The sequence below is a fragment of the Cervus canadensis genome, chromosome X, assembly GCF_019320065.1.
Source record: "Cervus canadensis isolate Bull #8, Minnesota chromosome X, ASM1932006v1, whole genome shotgun sequence".
NCBI classification, from domain to species: domain Eukaryota; kingdom Metazoa; phylum Chordata; class Mammalia; order Artiodactyla; family Cervidae; genus Cervus; species Cervus canadensis.
This window is the reverse complement of record NC_057419.1, coordinates 113,784,001-113,806,931: the sequence shown is the minus strand read 5'-3', so window position 1 is coordinate 113,806,931 and position 22,931 is coordinate 113,784,001.

Sequence of the window (22,931 nt, the reverse complement as noted above, 5' to 3'; positions counted from 1 at the left end):
ATTTACTTTACTTTACGACGTTGTATTGGTTTTGCCATACATTGACTTGAATCCGCTATGGGTGTACATGTGTTTCCCATCCTGAACCCCCCTCCCAACTCCCTCTCCATCCCATCCCTCTGGGTCATCCCAGTGCAACAGCCCCAAGCATCCTGTCTCATGCATCGAACCTGGACTGGGGATTCGTTTCACATATGATAATTTACATGTTTCAATGCCATTCTCCCATATCATCCCGCCCTCGCCCTCTCCCACAGGGCCCAAAAGACTGTTCAATACATCTGTGTCTCTCTTGCTGTCTCGCATACAGGGTTATCATTACCATCTTTCTAAATTCCATATATATGTGTTAGTATACTATATTGCTGTTTTTCTTTCTGGCTTACTTCACTCTGTATAATAGGCTCCAGTTTCATCCACCTCATTAGAACTGATTCAAATGTATTCTTTATGCAAACTAGTACAGCCACTATGGAGAACAGTGTGGAGATTCCTTAAAAAGCTGGAAATAGAACTGCCATATGACCCAGCAATCCCACTGCTGGGCATACACACTGAGGAAACCAGAATTGAAAGAGACACATGTACCCCAATGTTCATCGCAGCACTGTTTATAATAGCCAGGACATGGAAGCAACCTAGATGCCCATCAGCAGACGAATGGATAAGAAAGCTGTGGGGAAAAAAAAAAGAAAGCTGTGGTACATATACATAATGGAATATTACTAAGCCATTAAAGAGAAAATGGATTATTGAGAATTCCCTGGTGGTCCAGTGGCTAAAACTCTGCACTTCCATTGCAGGGATCCCCAGCTTGTTCCCTGGTCAGGGAACTAAATCCCACATGCCACAGTAAGACCTGGTTCAGTCAAGTAAATAAATAAAAATCAATATTTTTAAGCAAGAAGATGGATTATTGAGATAGAAAAGCTTTTTTAACAGAATTTCATTGTCAGATTGATAGAAGCTTTATAATATGCATAGCTTTTTCAAAGTACACTAGGTTGTTAACATATGAAAAATATCATACATCATGACCAAGTGGGCTTTATCCCAGGGATGCAAGGATTCTTCAGTATTTGCAAATCAATCAATGTGACACATCACATTAACAAATTAAAAGATAAAAACTGTATGATTATCTCAATAGATGCAGAGAAAGCCTTTAACAAAATTCAACATCCATTTATGATAAAAACCCTCCAGAAAGCAGGCATAGAAGGAACATACCTCAGCATAATAAAAGCCATATATGATAAATCCACAGCAAACATTACCCTCAATGGTGAAACATTTAAAGCATTTCCCCTAAAATCAGGAACAAGACAAAGATACCCACTCTCACCACTACTATTCAACATGGTTTTGGAAGTTTTGGCCACAGCAATCAGAGCAGAAAAAGAAATTAAATGAAACCAGATAGGAAAAGAGAAGTAAAACTCTCACTGTTTGCAGATGACATAAAAAACACTAAAGACTCCAACAGAAAATTACTAGAGCTAATCAATCAATATAGTAAAGTTGCAAGACATAAAATTAACACACAGAAATCCCTTGCATTCCTATACACTAACAATGAGAAAACAGAAAGAGAAATTAAGGAAACAATACCATTCACCATTGTAACAAAAAGAATAAAATACTTAGGAATAAATCTACATAAAGAAACAAAAGACCTATATATAGAAAACTATAAAACTCCAGTGAAATATACCATGTTCATGGATTGGAAGAATCAATATAGTGAAAGTGAGTATGCTACCCAAAGCAATCTATAGATTCAATGCAATCCCTATCAAGCTACCAGTGGTATTTTTCAGAGAACTAGAACAAATCTTTTCACAATTTGTATGGAAATACAAAAAACCTCTAATATCCAAAGCAATCTTGAGAAAGAAGAATGGAACTGGAGGGATCAACATCCCTGACTTCAGGCTAAACTACAAAGCAACAGTCAGCAAGACAGTACGTTATTGGCACAAAGACAGAAATATAGATCAATGGAACAAAATAGAAAGCCCAGAGATAAATCCATGCACCTATGGACACCTTATCTTTGACAAAGGAGGCAAGAATATACAATGGAGAAAAGACAACCTCCTTAACAAGTGGTTCTGGGAAAACTGGTCAATCACTTGTGAAAGAATGGAACTAGAACACTCTAACACCATACACAAAAATAAACTCAAAATGGATTAAAGATCTAAACATAAGACCAAAAACTATAAAACTCCTAGAGGAAAACATAGGCAAAACACTCTCTGACATAAATCACAGCAGGATCCTCTATGACCCACCTCCCAGACTAATGGAAATAAAAGCAAAAATAAACAAATGGGACCTAATTAAACTTAAAAGCTTTTGCACAATGAAGGAAACTATAAGCAAGTGAAACGACAGCCTTCAGAATTGGAGAAAATAATAGCAAATGAAGCAACTGACAAAGAATTTATCTCAAAAATATACAAACAACTCTTGCAGCTCAATTCCAGAAAGATAAGCGACCAATCAAAAAATGGGCCAAAGAACTAAACAGACATTTCTCCAAAGAAGACATACAGATGGCTAACACACACATGAAAAGATGCACAACATCACTCATTACCAGAAAAATGCAAACCAAAACCACAATGAGGTACCATCTCAGGCCGGTCAGAATGGCTGCTATCAAAAAGTTTACAAACAATAAATGTTGGAGAGGGTGCGGAGAAAAAGGAACCCTCTTACACTCTTGGTGGGACTGCAAACTAGTGCAGCCACTGTGGAGAACAGTGTGGAGATTCCTTAAAAAACTGGAAATAGAACTGCCATACGACCCAGCAATCCCACTGCTGGGCATAAACACTGAGGCAACCAGAATTGAAAGAGAAATGTGTACCCCAATGTTCATTGCAGTACTATTTGTAATAGCCAGGACATGGAAACAACCTAGATGTCCATCGGCAGACAAATGAATAAGAAAGTTGTGGTACATATACACAATGGAATATTACTCAGCCATTAAAAAGAATGCATTTGAATCAGTTCTAATGAGGTGGATGAAACTGGAGCCTATTATACAGAGTGAAGTAAGTCAGAAATAAAAGCACCAATACAGTATACTAACACATATATATGGAATTTAGAAAGATGGTAATGATGACTCTATATGCGATACAGTGAAAAAGACACAGATTTAAAGAGCAAACTGATAGACTCTGTGGGAGAAGATGAGGGTGTGATGATTTGAGAGAAAAGCATTGAAACATGTACATTATCATATGTGAACTAGATCGCCAGTTCAGATTCGATGCATGAGACAGGATGCTCAGGGCTGGTGCACTGAGATAACCCTGAGGGATGGGCTGCGGAGGGAGGTGGGAGGGACTGTCAGGATGGGGAACACATGTACACCCATAGCTGATTCATATGAATGTATGGCAAAAACCACCACAATATTGTAAAGTGATTCAGTTCAGTTCAGTTCAGTCACTCAGTCGTGTCCAACTCTTTGCAACGCCATGAATTGCAGCACGCCAGGCCTCCCTGTCCATCACCAACTCCCAAAGTTTACTCAAACTCATGTCCATCGAGTCGGTGATGCCATCCAGCCATCTCATCCTCTGTCATCCCCTTCTCCTCCTGATCTCAATCCCTCCCAGCATCAGGGTCTTCTCCAATGAGTCAACTCTTCGCATGAGGTAGCCAAAGTATTGGAGTTTCAGCTTCAGCATCAGTCCTTCCAATGAACACCCAGGACTGATCTCCTTTAGGATGGACTGATTGGATTTCCTTGCAGTCCAAGGGACTCTCAAGAGTCTTCTCCAACGCCACAGTTCAAAAGCATCAATTCTTCGGTGCTCAGCTTTCTTCACAGTCCAACCCTCACATCCATACATGACCACTGGAAAAACCATAGCCTTGACTAGACGGACCTTTGTTGGCAAAGTAATGTCTCTGCTTTTTAATATGCTATCTAGGTTAGTCATAACTTTCCTTCCAAGGAGTAAGCATCTTTTAATTTCACGGCTGCAGTCACCATCTGCAGTGATTTTGGAGCCCAAAAAAATAAAGTCTGACACTGTTTCCACTGTCTCCCCATCTATTTGCCATGAAGTGATGGGACCAGATGCCATGATCTTAGTTTTCTGAATGTTGAGCTTTAAGCCAACTTTTTCACTCTCCTCTTTCACTTTCATCAAGAGGCTTTTTAGTTCCTCTTCACTTTCTGCCATAAGGGTGATGTCATCTGCATATCTGAGGTTATTGATATTTCTCCCAGCAATCTTGATTCCAGCTTGTTCTTCTTCCAGCCCAGCGTTTCTCATGATGTACTTGGCATATAAGTTAAATAAGCAGGGTGACAATATACAGCCTTGATGTACTCCTTTTCCTATTTGGAACCAGTCTGTTGTTCCATGTCCAGTTCTAACTGTTGCTTTCTGACCTGCATATAGGTTTCTCAAGAGGCAGGTCAGGTGGTATGGTATTCCCATCTCTTTCAGAATTTTCCACAGTTTATTGTGATCCACACAGTCAAAGGCTTTGGCATAGTCGATAAAGCAGAAATAGATGTTTTTCTGGAACTCTCTTGCTTTTTTGATGATCCAATGAATTTGGCAATTTGATCTCTGGTTCCTCTGCCATTTCTAAAACCAGCTTGGACATCTGGAAGTCCACGGTTCATGTAGTGTTGAAGCCTGGCTTCGAGAATTTTGAGCATTACTTTACTAGGGTGTCAGATGAGTGCAATTGTGTGGTAGTTTGAGCATTCGTTGGGATAGCCTTTCTTTGGGATTGGAATGAAAACTGACCTTTTCCAGTCCTGTGTCCACTGTAAAGTAATTAGCCTCCAATTAAAATTAAATAAGTAAGTAAAAACAAAGTACACTAGGTTGTTATAGAAGGCAGTTGCTGTTGTTTAGTTGTTGTTTAGTCAGTAAGTCATGTCTGACTCTTGCAACCCCGTGGACTGTAGCATACCAGGCTGCTCTGTCCGTGGGATTTCCCAAGCAAGAATACTAGAATGGGTTGCCATTTCCTTTTCCATAGGATCTTCCAGACCCAGGGATCAAACTCACATCTCCTGCATTCTTTATCTCTGAGGTAAAGAATGCAGTGAGGTAAAGCACAGGGGTAGAGAATGCTTGGTGGATTCTTAACCACTGGGCCAGCAGGGAATACCAGTGTAGCCAGTACTTGTTGTTGTTGTTCAGTTGCTAAGTCATGTCCGACTCTTTGCAACCCCATGGTATTAATGAAACAAGACAAAGAGCTAAGTGGCAGATCCAAGACAGATCCACTACACTCACTAGGCCTTCTTATCTATTATTTTTGATGGGCAATTTGTTTCCTTGGATCAACCTAGTATGTAACCTAAGTCATGCCTATTATCCAATTCTATCTAAAATTCCTATATACAAACACTATGAAGCAATATATGCAAGTATATACAAGTAATATATACAATATATACAACATATACAATATATACAATGTCTGATGTGTGCTCCCAGAGTGTGTACCTAATGTGCCAAGTCCTGGAAAAATGGCCCTTGGTACCTACTGAAGATATTTGCAACTTATATGGAAGACTGACACAGGCTAGTAAACACTAGCTTCCTTGTTGTTGTTGTTCAGTCACTCAGTCATGTTCGATTCTTTGTGACCCCATGAACTGCAGCATGCCAAGCTTCCCTGTCCTTCACTATCTCCCAGAGTTTGCTCAAACTCATGTCCATTGAGTCAGTGATGCCATCCAACCGTCTCATCCTCTGTCGTCCCCTTCTGCTGTCCTGAATCTTTCTCAGCATCAGGATGTTTTTCAATGGTTGGCTCTTTGCATCAAGTGGCCAAAGTATCGGAGCTTCAGCTTCAGCATCAGTCCTTCCAATGAATATTCAAGGTTGATTTCCTTTAGGATTGACTGGTTTGATCTCCCTGCTGTCCAAGGGACTCTCAAGAGTCTTCTCCAACACCGCAGTTCAAAAGCATCAATTCTTCTGCACTCGGCTTTCTTCACAGTCCAACTCTCACATCCATACACGACCACTGGAAAAACCATAGCCTTGACTAGACGGACCTTTGTTGGCAAAGTAATGTCTCTGCTTTTTAATATGCTATCTAGGTTGGTCCTAACTTTCCTTCCAAGGAGTAAGTGTCTTTTAATTTCATGGCTGCAATCACCATCTGCAGTGATTTTGGAGCCCAGAAAAATAAAGTCAGCCATTGTTTCCGCTGTTTCCCCATCTATTTGCCATGAAGTGATGGGACCGGATGCCATGATCTTAGTTTTCTGAATGTTGAGCTTTAAGCCAACTTTTTCACTCTCCTCTTTCACTTTCATCAAGAGGCTTTTTAGTTCCTCTTCACTTTCTGCCATAAGGGTAGTGTCATCTGCATATCTGAGGTTATTGATATTTCTCCCAGCAATCTTGAATCCAGCTTGTGCTTCCTCCAGCCCAGCGTTTCTCATGGTGTACTCTGCATATAAGTTAAATAAGCAGGGTGACAATATACAGCCTTGAGGTACTCCTTTTCCTATTTGGAACCAGTCTGTTGTTCCATGTCCAATTCTAGCTGTTGCTTCCTGACCTGCATACAGGTTTCTCAAGAGGCAGGTCAGGTGGTCTGGTATGCCCATCTTTTTGATAATCTTCCACAGTTTATTGTGATCCACACAGCCAAAGGCTTTGGCATAGTCAATAAAGCAGAAATGGAATATTACTCAGCTATTAAAAAGAATGTATTTGAATCAGTTCTAATGAGGTGGTTGAAACTGGAGCCTATTATACAGAGTGAAATAAGTCAGAAATAAAAACACCAATACAGTATATTAACGCATATACATGGAGTTTAGAAAGATGGTAACAATGACCCAATATGCGAGACAGTGAAGGATACACAGATGTAAAGAACAGACTGTTGGACTCTGTGGGAGAAGGCGAGGGTGGGATGATTTGAGAGAATAGCATTGAAACATGTATATTATCATATGTGAAATAGATTGCCAGTCCAGGTTCGATGCATGAGATGGTGCTCAGGGCTGGTGCACTGGGATGACCCTGAGGGATGGGATGGGGAGGGAGGTGGGAGGGGTTTCAGAATGAGGAACATATGTACAGCCATGTCTGATTCATGTCAATGTACAGCAAGAACCATCACTCTATTGTAATTAACCTCCAATTAAAATAAATAAAATAATAATATTAATAATAAAATATAATTATATTAAATGATAAAAATAGTATGAATAGCTTATCTAAAATTGTTTTACCTTAATAAGCACTGTTATACACACAAGAAAAATATTTAGAGAATAGAGGACACTTTCACTTTCTAGAATACTTGTATAATTCTGTAACACTGAAAAATTTTGGAATCAGGAAATGACATTAAACTTTTTTCTAATTTAAAAAACATTGTAAAGCTTTTCTCTGAGAAAACATATAACAACATTCTTTGAAGAAAAGCTAACTTCTGAGAAATTTCTGGTTTACTCTATAGCTCAGGAAATAGACTTGACAGCTCTTAACTTGATCAGCCAAGTGTAACAGAGTGGAGTTTAGCAAAAGGCTCTGAGCAATTAAAGCTTCAGAATAACTACCGGCCATCAGAACTTCTGATGGAACCCAGGCCTTTGCACTGTTGTCTTTGATCTTAGGGCCTAATGTCCTAAGCACTTAGCGCCTTGGGGGATGAGAGCACAGTTCACATGAGACCACCTTCTTTAAAACCGTCCATGCTACCAGTTGCCTACAGACTAAACCAAATCACTTAACAGGGCATTCAAGGCCCTATGCTATTTCACAGCCTGAAATTTCCAGCCCAGGCAAAGGACTTATTCAGCATAATGTTTAAGAGTTCAGGCTTTAGATGTTAAGTCAGATCTAGGACTGAATTTTCTGACTCATCTCCATCTCAACAAACCCTAAACCATTTGTCTTTAAAAACCAAGTTCATCTGTCTTTTCTCCATACCCTGCCCTTTCCAGATTCCCATCAGAAACCATTAAACTGTTTTTCTCCTGAATTGCAATAGCTGTATCTACACTGCTTTCATGGCATACACTTACACTATCTTACAGTGTAGCTTCTTGTAATGACCTCCCTAAAAATGTCAGCCCCATGGAGGTAAGCCCCAGAGTGCGCAGCATATTGCTTACACATGCCAGCGTGATAGCAAATATTCATGGAATTGAATGAATAACTGAAGGAACGAATTTCCCTTTTAATGGCCCGATCATTCATACGCGCTACCAGCAGGTGGCAGTATTCTTCCTTGGCTCTTGTACCATTCAGCATACTGCTGGTCATCAGCGTCTAAAATCACTCTGCAAGTGGAGCAAATCTCAGTTTAAGATAGTCTGGCAAAGATGAAAATTCTGAACTCAGAGTCGTATAACCTGATATTTTAGCTCCAGATCTGTCACTAACTATATGTGACCTTCAAATCTGTTCCTTCACTTCCTGGATCTGTTTCCATGTATCTTCAGAATGAAGTAGTAGGATGGGATGATTTCCATAGTCTGACATTCTATGATTTTCATACTCTGCAAACTAAAGATAACTAGAATTATGAGATCCTTGGATGGTTGCCACCATTATTTCTAATCTATTCTAAAATGTTCTTGTGATAACAATATGGTCAGAGGCATTTCCTTAGAAGTCCTATCCAAATACTCTTGCCTTGTTTGGATATAATGGGCTACACAAGGGCCCTATCATCCTGAATCTCTGACTAGTGTTAACTCTTAGGAGGAAACTGGGTAGTGATCCTTAGAATTGGGGGGAAGAGGTACATGAGGGGAGGAGGCTCAGTTCAAGAACCATGGAGTGAGTCTAAGTCTCTAATAGTGGAAAGGGACTCTGTCGTATTTATTTCAAAACTGTTTTTCTTCTGTATACTGTGTTTCAAAAGTCAAATTTTGGGAGAAAGGAGTAGTTACTTCTTGTCACTACTATTATAATTCATCTATTTACATCTTTTAAAAACCACAGTTCTATATCAATAAAACACTGTTTTTGCCTTCCCAGTCGGCACATAGACAGGAGGTGGAGGGAAGTTCAGGTAGGTATAAGGAGAAGAAAAATTCTTATTGTTTAGGTCAGGTTTTAAAGTCAAGAAAGGACAAAGGGCTATCAAGTTACTTACAAAAAGATGTATATAAATAGAGTTTTACATTTGGTTAACAGATTTAATGGGCAATACATTTAAAGTTTTGGTATTTACAAAAATAAACTCAAAATGGATTAAAGATCTAAACATAAGACCCAAAACTATAAAACTCCTAGAGGAAAACATAGGCAAAACACTCTCTGACATAAATCACAGCAGGATCCTCTGTGACCCACCTCCCAGACTAATGGAAATAAAAGCAAAAATAAACAAATGAGACCTAATTAAACTTAAAAGCTTTTGCACAATGAAGGAAACTATAAGCAAGGTGAAAAGACAGCCTTCAGAATGGGAGAGAATAATAGCAAATGGAGAAACTGACAAAGAATTTATCTCAAAAATATACAAGCAGCTCTGAAGCTCAATTCCAGAAAGATAAGCGACCAATCAAAAAATGGGCCAAAGAACTAAACAGACGTTTCTCCAAAGAAGACATACAGATGGCTAACAAACACATGAAAAGATGTGCAACATCACCAGAGAGATGCAAATAAAAACCACAATGAGGTACCACCTCATGCCAGTCAGAATGGCTGCTATCAAAAAGTCTACAAACAATAAATGCTGGAGAGGGTGTGGAGGAAAAGGAACCCTCTTACACTCTTGGTGGGACTGCAAACTAGTACAGCCACTGTGGAGAACAGTGTAGAGATTCCTTAAAAAACTGGAAATAGAACTGCCATATGACCCAGCAATCCCACTGCTGGGCATACACACTGAGGAAGCCAGAATTGAAAGAGACACTTGTACCCCAGTGTTCATCACAGCACTATTTATAATAGCCAGGACATGGAAGCAACCTAGATGTCCATCAGCAGACGAATGGATAAGAAACCTGTGGTACATATACACAATGGAATATTACTCAGCCATTAAAAAGAATGCATTTGAATCAGTTCTAATGAGGTGGATGAAACTGGAGCCTATTATACAGAGTGAAGTTAGTCAGAAAGAAAAACACCAATACAGTATACTAACACATACATATGGAATTTAGAAAGATGGTAACAATGATCCTATATGCGAGACAGTGAAAGAGACACAGATGTAAACAACAGTCTTTTGGACTCTGTGGGAGATGGCGAGGGTGAGATGATTTGAGAGGGTAGCGTTGAAACGTGTATATTATATGTGAAGCAGATCACCGGTCCAGGTTCAGTGTATGAGACAGGGTGCTCAGGGATGGTGCACTGGGATGACCCTGGGGGATGGGATGAGGAGGGAGGTGGGATGGGGGTTCTGGATGGGGAACACATGTGTGCCCGTGGCTGATTTATGTCAATGTTTGGCAAAAACCACTATAATATTTTAAAGTAATTAGCCTCCAATTAAAATTAATTAATTAATTTTTAAAAAGTTTTGGTTTTTATAAACTTGTCATAAAGGGATATATTCTTTTTTAATTTTTATTTTTTAAGTTATGAGAGCTTGATAACACATTTACAAGACTTGGAAAATATAGAACAAAGTTACATATGGTTCCACTATATATTGCAATTATTTTTAAATAGATAAATTAAGATTTTTAGGGGAAGTTTTAATATCCAACTCTCAAAACTTAGTGGAATGAATAGACAGGGAAGTAGAGGGATATAGTAGACCTGAAAAGTACTGTGAACCAATTCAACATAATTAAGATTTATATAATTTTCACACAGCAACAGGATATAAATTTTATTCAAGTTCCCATAGACTATAAACCAGAGACACTGGAACATATCCAGACACATAAAACAAGTTACAAAAATTTTATGGTCTAAACATATTGAAATTATATAGAGTCTGTTATCACTATGGAATTATGTTAGAAATCAATATCAAAAAATATGTGAAAATAACATAAAAGGATATGTTCTTTTGACAAAAAGTTGAACTAATGTAGAAGTCTGATTTTAGCTCCAAAGGAGAATCCTCACCTTTGATGAAATTTGGCATAAGGATCTCCTCTGAGAGGGAAACTAACAGGTGAGAAAAAATTCTTTTTAGTTACAAAGCAATTTGCTTAAACTTTAACTGAATCAATGATCTTAATGCATCTGAAGAAAAGTATCTTTATAGATGATAGCAAGAGAGAGGGGGAGAGGGAGACATTTTTGCTACATATGCAGCAATAAGAGAGAGACTGAACCTCATAATATTAAGTGAAAAAACTCAATATGCTAGCAAATTTGGAAAACTCAGCAGTGGCCCACAGGACTGGAAAAGGTCAGTCTTCATTTCAATCCCAAAGAAAGGCAATGCCAAAGAATGTTCAAACTACTGTACAATTGCACTCATCTCACACGCTAGCAAAGTAATGCTCAAAATTCTCCAAGCTAGGCTTCAACAACACATGAACCAAGAACTTCCATATGTTCAAGCTGGATTTAGAAAAGGCAGAGGAACCAGAGATCAAAATGCCAACATCCACTGAATCATTGAAGAAGCAAGAGAGTTCCAGAAAAAATCTACTTCTGCTTCATTGACTACACTAAAGCCTTTGCCTGTGTAGATCACAACAAACTGTGGAAAATTCTTAAAGAGATGGGAATACCAGATCACCTTACCTGCCTCCTGAGAAATCTGCACGCAGGTCAAGAAGTAACAGTTAGAACCAGACATGGAACAACAGACTGGTTCCAAATTGGGAAAGGGATACGTCAAGGGTGTTTATCAGAGAAGGCAATGGCACCCGACTCCAGTACTCTTGCCTGGAAAATCCCATGGATGGAGGAGCCTGGTAGGTTGCAGTCCATAGAGTCATTAAAAGTCGGACACGACTGAGTGACTTCACTTTCACTTTTCACTTTCATGCATTGGAGAAGGAAATGGCAACCCACTCCAGTGTTCTTGCCTGGAGAATCCCAGGGACAGGGGAGCCTGGTGGGCTGCCATCTATGGGGTTGCACAGAGTCGGACACGACGGAAGCAACTTAGCAGCAGCAGCAGCAGCTTATTTAACCTGCAAAGTCCATCATGAGAAATGCCGGGCTGGATGAAGCACAAACTGGATTCAAGAGTGCTAGGAGAAATATCAATAACCTCAGATATGCAGATGACACCACCCTTATGGCAGAAAGCGAAGAGAAACTAAAGAGCCTCTTGATAAGAGTGAAAGAGGGGAAAAAAAGAGTGAAAGAGGAGAGTGAAAAAGTTAGCTTAAAACTCAACATTCAAAAAATGAAGACCATGGCATTTGGTCCCATCACTTCATGGCAAATAGATGGGGAAGTAATGGAAACAGGGACAGATTTTATTTTCTTAGGCTCCAAAATCACTGCAAATGGTGACTGCAGCCATGAAATTAAGACACTTGTTCCTTGGAAGAAAATCTATGACCAACTTAGACAGCATATTAAAAAGCAGAGACATTACTTTGCTGACAAAGATCTGTAAAGTCAAAGCTATGGTTTTTCCAGTAGTCATGTATGGATGTGAGTGTTGGACCATAAAGAAAGTTGAGTGCTGAAGAATTGATGCTTTCGAACTGTGATGTTGGAGAAGACTCTTGAGAATCCCTTGGACTGCAAGGAGATCCAACCAGTCCACCCTAAAGGAAATCAGTCCTGAATATTCACTGGAAGAACTGATACTGAAACTCTAATACTTTGGCCACCTGATGCGAAGAACTGACTAATCGGAAAAGACCCTGCTGCTGGGAACAATTGAAGGCAGGAGGAGAAGGGGACAACAGAGGATGAGATGGTTGGATGGCATCACTGACTAGATGGACATGAGTTTGAGCAAGCTCCAGAAGTTGTTGATGGACAGGGAAACCTAGCATGCTGAAGTCCATGGGTCACAAACAGCTGGACATGACTGAGTGAATGAACTGGCTGAAGTGAAAAAAACAGATTTCAAATTCTATATACAAAATAGTCCATTGTCCTTTATTGCAGTTTATACTCATAGAAAAATGAATGGCAGAAATTATAAAAATAGGTTCATAGCAGTTATGAAGAAATGACAGGTGATAAGCAATTTTTATTTTCTTCTGTATAGTTTTCTGTATCTTCTCAATTCTCTATAGAGCTTGTAGAACTTTTACAATAAAAAGTAAAATTAATGTCAAGGTCAATTATGTTAAGAGTGGAAAAGGCAGGTATGGTTAAAGTTCTATGTATCCCTGAAGTTCATCTTGCTGCCAATCCCCACAGATTCCTAAGAGTAGGAAGGATATAATCACCAAAGGGTCCAGGAAAGAGCCTACTTAGTACTGAATTACTGAGTAGTTATGTCTTCTGCTAAGCTGACCTGCATTATGTGTGAGGTGAAAAGAGCAGTTTTGTTCATTGAGATTAAAGGAATTTAGGCCAAAAGTAGGCCTCAGCAGAACTAAGGTTGTGCTGTTGTTCAGCTGCTAAGTCACGTCTTACTCTTTTTGACCCTATGGACAACAGCACGCCAGGCTCCCCTGTCCTCCACTATCAACCAGAGTTTGCTCAAATTCATGTCCATTGAGGCAGTGATGCTATCTAACCATCTCATTCTCTGCTGCCCCCTTCTCTTTTTGCCTCTGATCTTTCCCAGCATCAGCATCTTTTCCAATGAGTCAGCTCTTTGCATCAGATGGCCAAAGCTTCAGCATCAGTCCTTCCAACGAATAATCAGGGTTGATTTCCTTTAGGATTGACTGGTTTGATCTCCTTGCTGTCCAAGAGACTCCCAAGAGTCTTCTCCAGCACCACAGTTTGAAAGCATCAATTCTTCAGCACCCAGTCTTATTTATGGTCCAACTGTCACATCTGTATATGATTGCTGGAAAAACTGTAGCTTTGACTATAACAGACCTTTGTCAGCAAAGTGATGTCTCTGCTTTTTAATATGTTACCTAGGTTTGTCATAGCTTTTCTTCTAAGGAGCAAGCATCTTTTAATTTCATGGCTGCATCACCATCTGCAGTGATTTTGGAGCCCAGGCCTACCCTTTTGTGCTTGGCCCATACTGCTTTCCTCTTTGGGCAAGGTCGAAGGTGCCTGCTCGTAACAGGAGGTGATCCTGGCCTTTCATGTCATAACTGCCCCGGAGATGCAGGGGTTAAGGGATGACATGGAGACAACTTACTCCACAGTGAAGAGCTGGCTTCACTTCTATTCTAAAATCACTTTATTCCTTCCAGAGAAAGCTCCAGCCCCTAGTAGAGGAGGGAGAGGGGAGAAGCAGGGCCTCTCAAAGTTTGATTACAATTCCAGGACACACATAGGAGAAACTCATTCACACACCTGAAACAAAATGTCCAAAGATAATACCTTCTTTTTTTCACTTTAAAAAACTGAAGTGTAGTCCATTTTGAATGTCATGTTATTAATAGTTTCAAGTGTACAGCATATTGATTCAGTTATACACATGCACACACACACACACACACACACACACACACACACACACATTCTTTTTCCATCTTCCCTTATAGCTCAGTCAGTAAAAAATCTGCCTGCTATGCAGGAGACCCAGGTTCGATTCCTGGGTCGGGAAAATCCCCTGGAGAAGGAAATAGCAACCCACTCCAGTATTCTTGCTTGCAGAATCCCATGGACAGAGGAGCCTGGCAGGCTACAGTCCATGGGATTGCAAGAGTCAGACAAGAGTTAGTGACTAAACCACCACCATTCTTTATTAAATTCTTTTCCCTTATAGATTATTACAAAATATTGAGTGTAGTTCCATGTGCTATGCAGTAGATCCTTGTTGATTATCTATTTTATATATAGCAGTATGTATATGTTGGGGGCTTCCCAGATGGCACTAGTGGTAAACAGCCCACCTGCCAATGCAGGGGATGTAAGAGATGAGGGTTCGATCCCTGGGTCGGGAAGATCCCCTGGAGAAGAGAATGGCTACCCACTTCAGTATTCTTGTCTGGAGAATCCCACGGACAGAGGAGCCTGGCAGGCTACAGTCCATGGGGTTGCAAAGAGTTGGACATGACTGAAGCGACTTAGCACGCACACATGCAGTATGTATATGTTAATCTCACACTCTTAATCTATCCCCCCCCCCCCCGCAATGCCCTTTTCCCTTTGGTCACCATAAATTTTGTTTTTGTTTTCAAGGCACGGACAATACCTTATAATCAGGGCTAGCTACCTAAGCATGTGGCCTCTTAGGTAGCACAGGGCTCTGTACTTGGGCCCACACTTAGTTTCATATTCTGCTGTCACTGTGTCTTGATTTTCTGTATAATTTTGTGTTTGAACTTGTGCTTTTCAAGTGAAGTCAGATAGAACAGTGGAGCATGGCTGTGAGCAGATGCCATCCGGGTAGAACATGTATCTGCTGCCATCTCTCGCTGCCCCATTGGCACATAGCGTTCGTGATGCCCCATGAGCAGGGAACTGCCTGGGCCCACATTGTGTGGGAGTTCAGCAAGACTGAAAGGAAGGGCAAGGTCAGTGTTCTGAGGGAGGCTGGGCTAGGGTGGGGGAGCGGTGGTGGTAACAAACCAAAGAGGTCCTCCTTGCCTCTCCAACCAGAACTTGTTTCCAGTGCAGAAAGAATGCAATAGGGTTTTGAGAAACATGAAGGCCAGGGAATCGTATCACATCCTATTGTGTTACTTCCCTGTATTAGCTAATCTCTTGTGCTGGAAATGATGACAGAGAAGGAAAGGGGACAATAAGCCAAGCCGTTTCCTCTCATCATCCTTTGCTCATCAGTCAGCTAAAAGGAGAGTGTGGGTAGAAGTCTTGTGTTTGAAGCAGTGAAATAAAATACGATTGAATTACTTTTGTGCAGCATGCCCACTGTTCTGGTAAGAACAACGTACATAATATACATGCTTGTATGAGCTGAAGAATGATGTGATTTGGGTGATTTTGCATGTAAGTTAGATGCTCTTACTTTTGTGTTTATTTTATTTTTTAATATTTATTGGAGTATAGTTGATTTAAAATGTTGTGGGAGCTTCTGCTGTACAGCACAGTGAGTCAGTTATAAACGTATATCTATATAACTACACTTTAAAAAATAGGTCATTACAGAGTATTGACACTTGCATTTTAAGACATTGAAGACATAAAGGTCTTGCAAGACATAAAGACATTGCAAGACATAAAGATGGAAGGTAAAATTCATGTTAATAATGAAAAACATTTTTTGATTTAAGATGATAATCAGTAGCAAATGAAAAAATACTAAAGTGAAGAGAGAGATTGTGGAAGAAAGTAAAAAAAAATTTATACTTGAATACCTTTAACCACATTTTCCCCCTACGTTTTGATCAAGAACTCCCACATTTCCATTTTGCTTTGCAAATTCTGTCCCCAGTCTTCCTTATAATGTATGAGGCCGTGTGTTCTTTGCTGTTTGGGTCTCCTCTGTTTTCGAATGTTGCTCAGGATCCACTAAATTGATTTCCTGACCCCTGAAGGGTTCTGATGGGCACTTGGGAGAACACTGAGTTAGAGGTTAGAGTGCATAGTCTACATTCCCCCAAACATTTTTCCTCTCAACTAAAGCAAAGGACTTAACAGCCAGGCCTGGGGTCAGTCAGAGGTGGTACTTGTCCCCCTTGAGGGGGATAATCAAAGGTATCAGAAAGAGTCCTGCCAGCACCTTCACAAGACTATTTGATTCATTATTGCCATGGCTTCTAGAACCAATGAGATGAGGTGATTTGGTGTCTCAAGGCCTTATACATGTCTCTTTGATCTTACCTTAGAAGTTTCTGTAATCCATCAAAGTAATGCTTCAATTATGTTTATCCAAAGCTATTTCAAGTACTTGGTCAAGAAGTCACCCCTTATTCTATTTCCCACATAAAATCACGCATGATTCTGTGATCCCAATAAGGTCATCAGACAGGATTATATTATGTGCACCAGATATTAATATCCTGCAGAAGACACTACATTCCTAACAAAACTAATACTATGGTGCATAGAGCAGAGCTTAGGCGTCAATTAGATGAAGATACTGATCCCGGTTCTGCTCTTCTACTAGGCATGTGACTTAACTTTTCTGTGTTTTCATATCCTCATCAGTAAAATGAGAATATTAATATCTACCTCTTAGTCTTGCTGTGAGGATGAAATTGGCTCATGTTTGCAAAGTGCCTGATAAGGCTTAGTAAATGAGAGCTGTTGTTGTCATTTGTATTTTCAATTTAAGTAAAGTTACCTACACATCCATATTCCTCACACAACTTTCATCCTGAATTGTTCAGTCCAGCCAAAAGGGTCTTTCCAGAATGTCTGTTCAGTGATTCTTAATCAGGGATGACTTTGCCCCACCAGACAATATTTGGCACTGTCTGGAGATATCTTTTGCTGTCACGGGTTGGGGAGGTGCTATCTAGTAGGTAAAGGTCAGGGATGCAGCTAAACATCCTACAAGGCACAGTTTGCCTCCTGCCCACACACAACAAAGAATGATCCAGTGCAAAATATCAAGAGAAGCAAGGTTGAAAGCCCTGGACTAACATCTATAGGAAGGTATAGAGCTCCTTCAATGCCTCCACAATTGGATTATGCCAGGCCCACCACTCCAATCTTCCAAAGTTCCCAGAGCTATCAGAACACTTGGCACATGATGTAGTATCAAAGAACATTCAGAATTATCTGAGAAAGTTATTAAAATCTTACTCTTTTCCCCAACTTTGTGTTGATATAAATTTTGATTCTTTTCCCATAATGTAACCAAAACAACTGACTCAACACAGAAACAGATATGAGAATCTAGCTGTCTTTTATTATTACTATTGTTATTTAGTTGCTAAGTCATGTACGACTCTTTGTTACCCCCATGGATCATAGACCCACAGGCTCCTCTGTCCGTTGGATTTCCCAGGCAAGAATACTGGAGTTGATTGTCATTTCCTTCTCCAGGGGATCTTCCTAACTCAGGGATTGAACCTGAGTCTCCTGCATTGGCAGGCAGATTCTTTACCACTAAGCCACTTTGGAGGCCCTATCAGACATTACAGAGATTTTCAAAAATGCAAAACAATGTCACTTTTCTCCCTATTTTTAAATTTTTGAAAATGTAACTTTTAAAAATTCATTTTACCAGTTTTGAAAAATACCTATATGAAATTAAAATCACAAATGAGACACAGCCCTCTCCGCCTACCTGGATTACTATCACATCTAGGAATCATCATTCCGGAAGGAAAGATATTCTAAATAAGACTCTAGTTGGCTTTTATCATCTGTTTTCTAGGGATAGACACAACTGGAATGAGAATATGAGGCTTCCTGGAAAATGTAACTGCTTGGGATAAAAACAGAAGAGGATTCCCACAGAAAAGGTTAAAATATTTTCTGGAAAAGAATTGATACATAGAAGGGTGATAAGATGTGGAATTTGAGGTAAGAAATGATGAGATAGTGAATTGAAGCTGGATCTTGGTCTACTAATGAAACTGGAGACAGGCTGAAAGTTAATGAATGAGAAATCACTCAAAGTTTCATTCACATGATGATGGGTGACAAATTGTAGTGCATTCATATGATGGAATGCTATTCAGCAACAGAAAGGATGACTCTCCACAACATTGTGATGAGTGAAAAAGACCAAACACAAACATATATACAGTATGACTCCATTTACATAAAGCTTCCCAGGTGGCACTAGTGGTAAAGAACCCACCTGTCAATGCAGGAGACAAAAGAGAAGCGGCTTCAATCCCTGGGTCAGGAAGATCCCCTGAAGAAGAAAATAGTAACCCACACTTGGTCGCACAGATGGTAAAGAAACTGCCTGCAATGCGGGATACCTGGGTTTGATCCCTGGGTTGGGAAGATCCCTTGGAAAAGGAAACAGCAACCCACTCCAGTATTCTTGCCTGGAGAATCCCATGGACAGAGAAGCCTGGGGGACTACAGTCCATATGGTCGCAAAGAGTTGGACACAGCACACAAAGAACAGACAGAAATAATTGATGGTGATATGATTCAGGACACTGAATACCTATTTATGAGGTGGTATGCCCTGAAGGAGGCACAAGGGGATTTTCGGGGGTTACTTGGGTAATAGTAACATGGATATTTACATTTTTCAAAGGTCATAAGACATAAGGTCTATGTCTTTAAATGAATAAAATTATACATCAATAAAAAATGAAAATAAGGTAATAAACCCAGTAAACCTATGGCTGATCCATGTTGATGTTTGGTAGACACCAACACAATACTGTAAAACAATTATCCTTCAATTAAAAATTAATTGGAAAAAAAAAGGATCTGTCACTGATTTCACCTAAGATGCTAGTTTCTTTCCAACTGAAATGGTTGAAGCAAAGCTGTCATCCCTGTGCTGTGTTCTTGTGTGCTGAAGACAATCCCCATCCCCATCCTAGAGTATTTCTAGCCTTATGTTCATGTATCCCTGTGTTCTAACATGGAGCTTTACACCATTTCTCATTCTCAGAGTAGAGAGAGGGTCAGAGTGGGGGGAAAGACTAGTCTTTTTCTAGCCAAAAGCATCCCAAATCCTCTATTTCTCCCCATCTCCACTATCCCACCAGGGTGCACTAGGAACCTCCCATGGGAGCCCCTGCTTCCCTTCCTGCCCTGCTACAATGTTGGTTTACACAGCAGCTGCACCAACCAGATTATGCCATTCCCTGGCCCCGCTCCCCTCGCAGACCTTCCACTGGCTTCCCACCACACTCAGGAAGAAACCAAGCTCCTTCCTCTCTCCTGCAAAGCCTTGCCTGAACTGTCCCTGTCCTCCTCATTAGCCACTCCACCATGTGTTACTGTGTTCCAGCTCTATTGCCCTTATTTTCATTAAAAAGCACCATTGTTCTTCCTAACTCTGGACACTCACAGGAGCTATTTCTTCTGCCTAGAGAGCTCTTCTCTGCCCCTCTTCAACTGACAAACTCTCACACAATTTGCAAATTTGCTGGAATGTTGCTTCCTCAGAGATGCCTTCCCTGATTATCCAGTCTGTTAGTGTTTCCTGTTAGTCATCCTTACAGCATATTGCATTCTTTTCTTTCACAGAACTTCTCAATATTTATAGGTATATATTTATTGTGTGTCCATTTTTTTATTGTATGTATTACCTATTAGAATGTTGTTCCTTCAGGGTCTATTGATTATTCACCAGGAAAAAACTTGGTGAATGAATGAATGCTTTCATCCTGCTAACTACCTTGAAAGTGTTTCATCATGGAGCAATTTGGAGGGTGGTTATGAAGACTGGATTAATGAAAAGGACAAGAGAACATTAGTAGAACTACTCTGGACAAAGTAGAAAGAGCAATAGTACAATAGGTAAGGACATCCATTGTTTCAATGACTGATTCTGAAGCAGATGATCCTAAACTGGGACTCGTTATTATTTTTTAATATTTATTTGGCTGAGTCAGGAGTTAGCTGCAGAATGTGGGATCTTCAATCTTGTTGCTGGAGTCTTAACCACTAGGACCACCAGGGAAGTCCCAGGTCTCATTCTTTAGCTAATGTGTAATTAACACATAATTAACATGTAATTAGCACTGGGTACTGGGGAAACAGCAAAGAACTAGAAGACAGTCACTCCCCTCAAGGAGTTCACATTCTAGTGAGCAACTGACTGTCTAATACAATGTGCTCAAGTTGTTACAGTGGTCCTTTCCCCTCCATCTCCACTCCTGCAATTAAAAGCCAAGCAAGGACTGAGAATACCACCCTGGCCTGATCATGTTGCTTCTCTCTGCCTTCTCACTATGTTAGACTAATTCCTGACCAGGTCATTTCCCTTTCTGTTTTCACTGTGTATCCCAACCATGATGGCACAACAAGATTGTTTAGGGAGCTCTTAAAAATACTGACATACTGGGCTCTCCTCCCTCAGACCTTCAGTTTTCATTGTTCTGGCGTGTGATCTGGGCATGTGGACTTTTTAGATTTTCCAAGGTGATTCTAATGTGTAGTCAAGGTTGAGATACTTCATTAGAGAGAATACTGCAAGACACAGTAAGGCCTGGGTAGCTGTGATTTTTAATAAGCCCTCCCCCTTGCCCAAATTTCAACCCTAACCAGAAGTTCTCCATGGGCAGTACTCTGAGGGCCTGAATCTGCTAGAGAACTTGTTAAATACAGACTTCTAGATTCTACACGCAGAGTTTGAGATGAAGGCCATGAGATTGCATTGAAACAAGCATTCTCCATGGTTCTTAGGCACTACAAACCAAGAACCTTGGATCCTAGAGATAGACCACTCCTACCAATTGTGGGTACAAAGTCCTGTGTTAGGTGATGTGGTGAATTACAGAAAGAAAGAGTACACTAAGGACCTCACAACCTAGTAGAAGAGAGGAAAACGGCGTGGACAGCTGAAAGTTTAGGGATGACATAGTAAAGATATTTAGGTGGAAAAACATGAAATTGATATTCAAACATTTTAAAGATGGGCAAAACTTTAATAGGTCAAAATAGGGCTGGAAAGGGCAGGCCCAGACACCCTCATCACCCCACTTTTCTGATTTGGTGCATTGGGCCTCAATAGTGCCTGGTTTGAAGTGTGGAGTTTTCACTTCTCTGGGATAAATACCCAAAAGTGGCACTTACCGTGGGTAATATCATGTCTATGTTTTTAAGAAATTTCCCAACTATTTTCCAGAGTGGCTGTAGCACTTTGCATTCTCATTCACAATGTATAAGTGATTCAGTTTCTCTGCATCCTGGTCACCATTTGGTGGTGTTAACTTTTTTGTTTCAATTTTAGCTATTCTTATAGGTGACATTTCATTGTTGCTATAATTTGTATTTCCCTAATGGCTAATGATATTGAATATCTTTTCATTTACTTATTTTTCCATCTGTGTATCCTCTTCAGTGAAAAGTCTCTTCATGTGTTTTACCCACTTTTTAATTAAATTATTTGCTTTTTTACTGTTGAGTTTTGAAATTTCTTTATATATGCTAGACACTAGTCCTTTGTCAGATGTGTGCCTTGTAAATGTTTTCTTTCAGTCTGTAGCTAGTCTTTTCATCGTCTTCACAGGGTCTTTCACAGAGAAAAAATTTTTCTCTTTGATGAAGTGCAATTTACTGATTTTTTTCTTTTATGAATCATGAATCATGTTTTGGGGGTCATGAGTTGACATTTGTAAAAGGTATGAGGTTTAGATCAAGGTTAATGGTTTGCCTTGGGTATCTGATTGAACTATTACCATTTGTTGAAAAGGCCATTCTTCCTCCACTGCATTGCTTTTGCAAATTTGTTTTTTAAAAGTCAGCAGGCTGTACTTAACATAGGGCCATTTCTGGGTTCTCTACGTTGTTTTGCCGATCCACCTCTCAATCAACACCACCCAGGCTCTATTAGTGTAGTTTAACAAAATACTGTTCTTCCCATGTGGCGCTAGTGGTAAAGAATCTGCCTGCCAATGCAGGAGGCTTGGGTTCGATCCCTGGATCAGGAAGATCCCTGGACAAGGAAATGGCGCCCCACCCCAGTATTCCTGCCTGGAGAATTCCATGGCCAGAGGAGTCTGGTGGGCTACAGTCCATGGGGCCACAAAGAGTTCAACACAATTGAGCATACAACATAACACACACAACAAAATATTAGCAAATAGAATTCAGCCATAAGTAAATATTTTATATCATGAAGTTGGAAAGATGAATTCCTCTCATTTTGTTTTTCTTTTTCAAAATTGTTTTGGCTATTCTGATTCATTTTCCTTTCCATACAAATTTAAGAATAATCTTGTTTATATACAAGCATACAAATTTAAGAATAATCTTGTTTATATTTTCAAAAAAATTTAAGAATAATCTTGTTTATATTTGCAAATTTAAGACTAATCTTGTTTATATTTGCAAAAAAATCTTGCTAAGATTTTGAATTGTGTTAAAGCT